Source organism: Chiloscyllium plagiosum, chromosome 2 (genome assembly GCF_004010195.1).
Source record: "Chiloscyllium plagiosum isolate BGI_BamShark_2017 chromosome 2, ASM401019v2, whole genome shotgun sequence".
NCBI lineage: Eukaryota > Metazoa > Chordata > Chondrichthyes > Orectolobiformes > Hemiscylliidae > Chiloscyllium > Chiloscyllium plagiosum.
In genome coordinates, this window is record NC_057711.1 from 85,717,236 (window position 1) to 85,724,058 (window position 6,823).

The 6,823-nt window shown below is 38.2% G+C and overlaps 1 long non-coding RNA gene across 2 annotated transcripts in view; it reads left to right on the top strand.

The window, feature by feature from the left end:
* LOC122561584 overlaps positions 1 to 6,823 on the top strand; it is a 57,015-nt gene extending 50,192 nt beyond the window's left edge. The window contains exons 3-4 of one of the 2 annotated variants that reach the window (XR_006315043.1): positions 1,671 to 1,745; positions 6,779 to 6,822. This is a non-coding gene — a long non-coding RNA (uncharacterized LOC122561584). Of the gene's footprint in view, positions 1 to 1,670; positions 1,746 to 6,778 lie in introns of both variants that reach the window. The other variant, XR_006315045.1, reaches the window with a different exon arrangement.

The following is a 6,823-nucleotide window of genomic DNA, read 5'->3' on the forward strand; positions in this document are numbered from 1 at the left end:
CCAGGTAAAGTTAAGGTCAGGGTGGAATGTGTTGGTGAAGTTGATGAACTGCTCAACCTCCTCGCGGGAGCACGAGGTGGCGCCAATGCAGTCATCAATATAGCGGAGGAAGAGGTGGGGAGTGGTGCCGGTGTAACTACGGAAGATGGACTGTTCTACGTAGCCGACAAAGAGACAGGCAATTTGGGATGGCAACAGATTCAGGCTTTGCTATTGACACCCACATCCCATGAAAGAATAAAAGAAAAATGAGATTCCACTAGAAAATATTATAAGTTAAATGTTAAAATGTTCTATCAGTCAAATACGTGACTTCTATCAGAAGTTAATTTGACCCACAATTAAAACACAAGGCAGTGGTTTTGAAATGTTGCTTGTTATTTGTTTTTGCTGAATTTGATAATATTTTGAGTTATTTTTGCCATGCATCAGTGCACTTTTTGCAAATAGAAACGGAGAAAAATTAGAAATATCAAATCATTGTGTGTGACTGAAGCTTGTCACTTTATGAAAGATGTATAAAATTTGCACCAGAGATTCCTATTATTAATCAGAAGGTTACTGAGTAGTAATAAACATCATCTTAAAAGTTACATTTCTTGATATGCATAAACTGCAAACAAGTTATGTACGTTATTGTCATAGAAATTGTTATGAATGATATGCACTTGCATTTATAGCTGTTGAAGTATTCAAAGGGGGAGTGTTATTTAAATAATGTATGAGGAAGAAAGTAGGGGATCAGCAGTAGGTAATGATGCTCATTTGAAGAGCTGGTGCAGGCATGACGGACGAAATGGCCTCCTTCTGCACCATACCACGTCTGTGACTGAGCAGTGCAAAGGGAAGAAACCTTAGGAGGATCAAGTGAGGCCACATTGGGTAGAAATAAATAACTCAGAAAATCAATCTATCAATCAATTGCCATTAACTCTATTCCCAAGATCTGTAAAAGATACTTTCAGGATATGACATATTTGATTCTATGAAGTTCAAAAACAGATCTGCAATAAGTAGTTAACGTTTATTTTTAGATTTTCCCATTTAACTTGTGCTTTTATATATACTCCTTTCAACATTGATACATCTGCATTATAAATTTCAGTCCGTTAACTTAGCTCCATAAAATAAAATGATTATAAAATAGGAACAATTGGGTACACAGTGAGTGGTGATCTCCCCACGTCAGGTTTCTGGCATTCCCATTTCTCTTGCAGGTGCTATTCCAGCCTGGTGCATTGATCATTTAGTCTGTTAAGCTCAGACATGCTAGTATAGTATGGTATAACTAGGCAGTTCTACTGGGGTGGGAATCATAGACAAATTCAAATATTTTGCAGTATCCAAAAACATTGCTTACCTGACATCCACAAGTGGATCTCCAGCAGTCAGATACCAGTCAGGAACAATAACCTGGTCAACTTGGTCCCCGCATGAGTACACTTAAGAACCATTGTAACATTCCTGCTGCCGTGCTGACTGAGATCAACTACCTCAACACTCCAGAATTAGTTTAAGAAATTCATTCAGTCATCTGGAAAGCCATGAGAAAGTCATAAAAATAGCCGTGTAAATGTATTTTGGCCAATTATTTTTATTTTTTTTCCAGTTGACACTTAAAATGTAAGAATTCCAGTTAATTTAAACTATACATTTCTTTCCAACAACAGTATTTTCAAGAAATGAATTGAACAACAAGAATTAGAAGACAAGACTATAAGAAAGAGGAATAGGAAGATAAGAATGTAAGGAAGAGGAAAGGGAGTAGGTGATATGACCTGTCAAGCCTATCCTCCACTCAATATAGTTATTGCTAATCTTCTACATCAAGTCTTCTCCACTTCCCTAACCATTCTCCTTGTTTCTCTGATTGCTCCCCATGTTCCCTTGAGTTACCAAAAATATATTTATCTCAGGGTTAAATATTATCAATGATGGACCAACAACAACTAAAAAAATTAACAACCATCTGAATGAAAGAATGTCTCCTCATTTTAGCCTGAAATAATCAACCACATATTCTGAAACTGTGCTTGTGTTCTATATTCTCCAGCTAGGGGAAACAACCTTTCAGTGCCTACACTGTTAATCATCTTCAGAATATTGCATGTTTCAATGAAATCAACTTTCATTTTCCAAACACCAGAAATTTACTAATTTACTCGGCCTCTCGCCATTAAACCTCTTACCCCAGGAACCAGTCTAGTGAACCTTTTTTGCAATGTCTCCACTGCAAGTATATTCTTTCTTACACTGCATGCTAACATTCTATGTTCCTCATATGAGTATGTCTAAGTCCTGCAGAATAGTAACATTCTGAGGTTTCACAACTTTTAAAATAAAATTTTCTATTTTTATGACCACAGTGAATAACATCACACATCCCCATATTATGCTTAATGTGCTAGCTTACTTAAATTGAACATATCTCTTTGGAATGTTTTTATGTCCTCCTCACAAGTTACATTCCCACTTAAATTTGTATCAGCAGGAATTTTCCTCTCTGAATGTAGGAAGAAAATGATCTCTATATAAATTATTTGTTAAGTTGTTTCAAATGATGGGCATTAATTAGGAACTTAGTTTTACTCATATATACAGCAACAGTCTGAAACTGTAGTTGGTGCACATTATGCAATGTACATTGTCTATGTGAGTAATGAAACTTGTAAGGATATAAACATTTGGCTCCAACTCTATGTTTCACTTCCTGGGTATCTAAGTTGAAATGCTATAGAGAGATGCCAGTCACATCAGTGTTCACATCAAGTGCTCTGTGTCTACTGACTGTTTTCACACATCTACTCCTACAGATAGAGGGGACAACATTTCAGTTCGACAGGCAATTATTGTCAATGAAGGAAATTGTGACAGCAATGCCTCAACAGGAACACTACTGTAAGAAATTCTAACAACTAAAATGTTGACACTACCTAACAAGCAGCCAGTCATAGTAATATGCTGCTTTCAGTTGCATTGCATGAACTAATTCATGTCAGTATGTTTCGGAAGCAGTAAAGCCTCATTGGCCATACTTGACAAGCTGCAGTCAGCTATTTCTGTAAGTGGTGGCATATCAGTCTGGCATTCCAGAGAGAAATTGTCTTCAAATAATGTCTATCAGAAGAGAACAAATACATTTTCATGCCATCTGCTGCAAGGATATCTGCTGGTACTATGCAACGTGTAGCTAGCAGTAGTCATGACAGTACTGATCAGCTATGACCTGAAGTGTAACTCCACTTCCTCACAACTTGCTGCAAGGCTGATGTAAATGGATGAATCATGGTTTACAGAAAGCCTTCCTCACAACCATCTCCTTTTGTACTTCCTTAACTTGGCAGGAGATGGAAAAATATTCCAGGGACACAAGTTCAAATCTCATGTGGAATCAGAATCAATTCTGAGACTGAAAGCTATTCTCAGTAATGTTGCTTTGAAATGATAAAAAATTGTAAACACTAATCAGAATCGAAATAACATTTCAAGCTATTGCCCTTGATTGGCACAAAATTTGTTAATTGAGACTGAAAGGAGTGTGCAGCAGATTAGCGTCATTATGAAGCAGACTGGGAAGAACGTGTAGCAAGACAGTGTCATGTGAAACAGATTGTGAGAGTGCAGCAGTAGCAGTAAAGAAAAGTGGGAGAGAGCTTTTTCAATCTGATAACACAAGATACAGGAGTAGAATTAGGCTATTCAGACCATCAAGTCTGCTCAGCTATTAAGTCATGATTTCTCAACCCTATTTGCCTGCCTTCTCTTGCTACTGTTGATCCCCTATTAAGCAAAGCGTACCTATATGTTTTGCTCCTGGTGTGTTTAGGACACATGCTGCAGGGAGAATGAGCATACTGCTCAAACATCAAATGGAGAGAGAAAAGAGAAATTATTAATAATAGGGGACGGCAGAGTTAAGAGAATAGATACCATTCCCTGCAGCCGAGGGAGAGTCCCGAGGTCTGTGTTGCTGACATGGTGCTAATGTGAAGTATGTTTCTAAAGGAGAGTCACCAGACTTGAAACGTTAACTCTTCTTGCTTCCCAAAGATGCTGCCAGATCTGCTGAGTTGTGCTAGCAATTTCAGTTTTTGTTAAGGATGTTTCTTCTGAGCCAGAAAGCAACTTGGAGTGGGAGGGGAAGGGTCTGGCAGTCATGGTCCATACAAGTTCCAACAACATAGCTAGGACTAGGAAAAATGTTCTACTGAGAGCTAAATTATAAAGCAAACTAACAAAAATAATAATCTCAGGAATATTAACTGATACATGTGCAAATTGCATAGGGTAATTAAGACTAAAGAGGCAAACGTGTGGCTCAAAGAATGGTTTGGCAGAAGTGGGGCACTGGCAACAGTATTCGGGAAGAGAGTTGTTGCATTGGGATAGGCTTCATTTGATCCACGCTAGGGCCAATAAATTCTCTAATTAGTGTAGTATATGAACTTTATCTAATTATTAAGAGAGAAGGTCAGATGAAAGGAAAGTTTTAAAAAAGAAACGAGAGAAGAGTTGAAGGGCAGTAGAGAGATGAAAACTAAAATGGTATGACATGAAAGGGCAGAAAATGTAAGCAGATTGTACAGCAGAAATTGGAACCAGAATAAGTAATTTTGGTAAAATATCAAAACATAAGGCTCTTTTCTGTATTAACACCATTAATAACCAGATAGGTGAGATAGGTAGACAAGATAGACAAATAAAAAAAATTAATATGACTTGATAGCTATTATAGAGACATGGTTACAGGGTGTCAGGGACTGGCAACTCAGTATTCATAGGTATTCAATGTTCTGGAAAAATAGGCAAAAATAAAGTAGAGGTGAGATAACATTGTTAATATAGAAAGGCATCAGTGCTGAGGTGAGTCATGATATGAGCTGCAATAGAAGATAAGACCATAAGATGTAGGAGCAGAATTCAACCATTACGCTCACTGAGTCTGCTCTGCCTTTCGATCATGACTCACATGTTTCTTGACACCATTCTCCTGTCTTCTAACCACAACCCTTGATCCCCTTACTAATCATAAACCTATCTATCTATCTCTGTCTTAAAGACTCAATGACTTGACCTCCACAACCTTCTGTGGCAATGAGTTCCACAGATTCACTGCCCTCTGACAGAAGAAATTCCTCCTCATCTCAGTTCTAAAGGGTCGTCCCATCACTCTGAGGCTGTGTCCTCCAGTTCTGTGTCCTCTCACTACTTGTGGAATCTAAGTGGAAATAAGAAATAGCAGGGGAGAGAAGTCATGAACAGGAATCATCCACCAACCCTTCAAAAATTGCTTCACTGTAGGACAAAGTACAAGTCAGGAAATAATGGAGTAAGAAGGGGACTGCAATTGTTATAGATGATTTTAATCTGCATATTGACTGGATAAATCACATGGGCGAGGGAGGTTTGCAGATTCCTCAGGGTTTCTCACTTAGACCAGTACATTGTCTATTAATGGGTTGGTTGTACAGTTTCAGATCTAATTTAGAAATTACCCCATAAGCTCTTACAGTGTACAGTAGTTACCATGCTTCACACACAAATTGAAGCATTAGAATTAGAATCCCTACAGTGTGGAAACAAGCCCTTAGGCCCAACAAGTGCACACTGACCCATCCAGACCCATTCCCTACCATATATTTACTTCTGACTAATACTCAACCTACACATCCTTGCACGTGGGAAATTTAGCATGGCCAGTTCACCTGACCTGCACATCTTTGGACTGTGGGAGGAAACCAGAACACCCGGAGGAACCCACACAGAATGTGCAAACTCCAGATAGTCGCCTGATGCTGGAATCGAACCCGGGTCCCCGGTGCTGTGAGGCAGCAGTGCTAACTACTGAGCCACCGTGCCACCCCTGTCTAATTTCCCAAGTTTTTGTAAAAGTAAAATTCAGCAGTAAATCCTATTATATTAAAATTGTTAATCTAAAAATTCCACTCATATAATCCTCCCATTAAATTGCCAATCCGCTTTAATGCTCAACAATTGGCCACCTTGCCTTTTTTCCATGGGGTCTTATCAGCATAACTGAGATCTTTGGCCCATTTTTTCTACAACTATGTAAATGGCAGCATGGCCAAATGGTCTCCAATTGGATTTATTCATAAGAATTCAATGACCTATGGATCAACCCCCAAAATGAAACTTAAACTCTATTTAGACAGTCATTTTAATTGCTGCAACTGGGAATGATGCAGCATAACACTGTTCACTTTTTAAAAATAGTAATCCGATACTTTAGTAGTTACATCAAGACACTTGCTACTACTATTAATCATTTCTACAAAAATTACAATTTTTATCATAGGCCATTAATTTCATGTGAAAATTCCTCAAATCCTATTTTATGACGATGATAAGGAGATGATAAAGGCTATCTTTTAAAGAAAGACACCATAGAAGTCATTTTTCCTTTGTATTAGTATCCAATCAGTATTTACAGACTGAAAGTATCCTACTTACAGTGCTCTGCAGAAATGTCTCAGAAGACCCTCCTCAGCAGTAACGTTCAGATGGAAGGCTCACCAACCAACGTGTATTTTGGTGACATGCGTTTTCGCCCACCATCTGGCTGTCTACCCAACTGGTAAAATCATCCTGACTATATTGCAAACAAGGAAGACTGTCAGAAATTACGATTTCACTTGATATTTTTCAACTAAGAATTTGAGTTATACAAGGATGGGTTTTTATGGTTTTTGACCCGCAGGACAGTGATTACAACTGGCTGAAAATGAAACTAATTGTCTTGTCTCAACTCTCAATGCAGCTGAAACTCTTTCCAGTTCTTTGCGAAAGTGGATGGCCAAAGCAT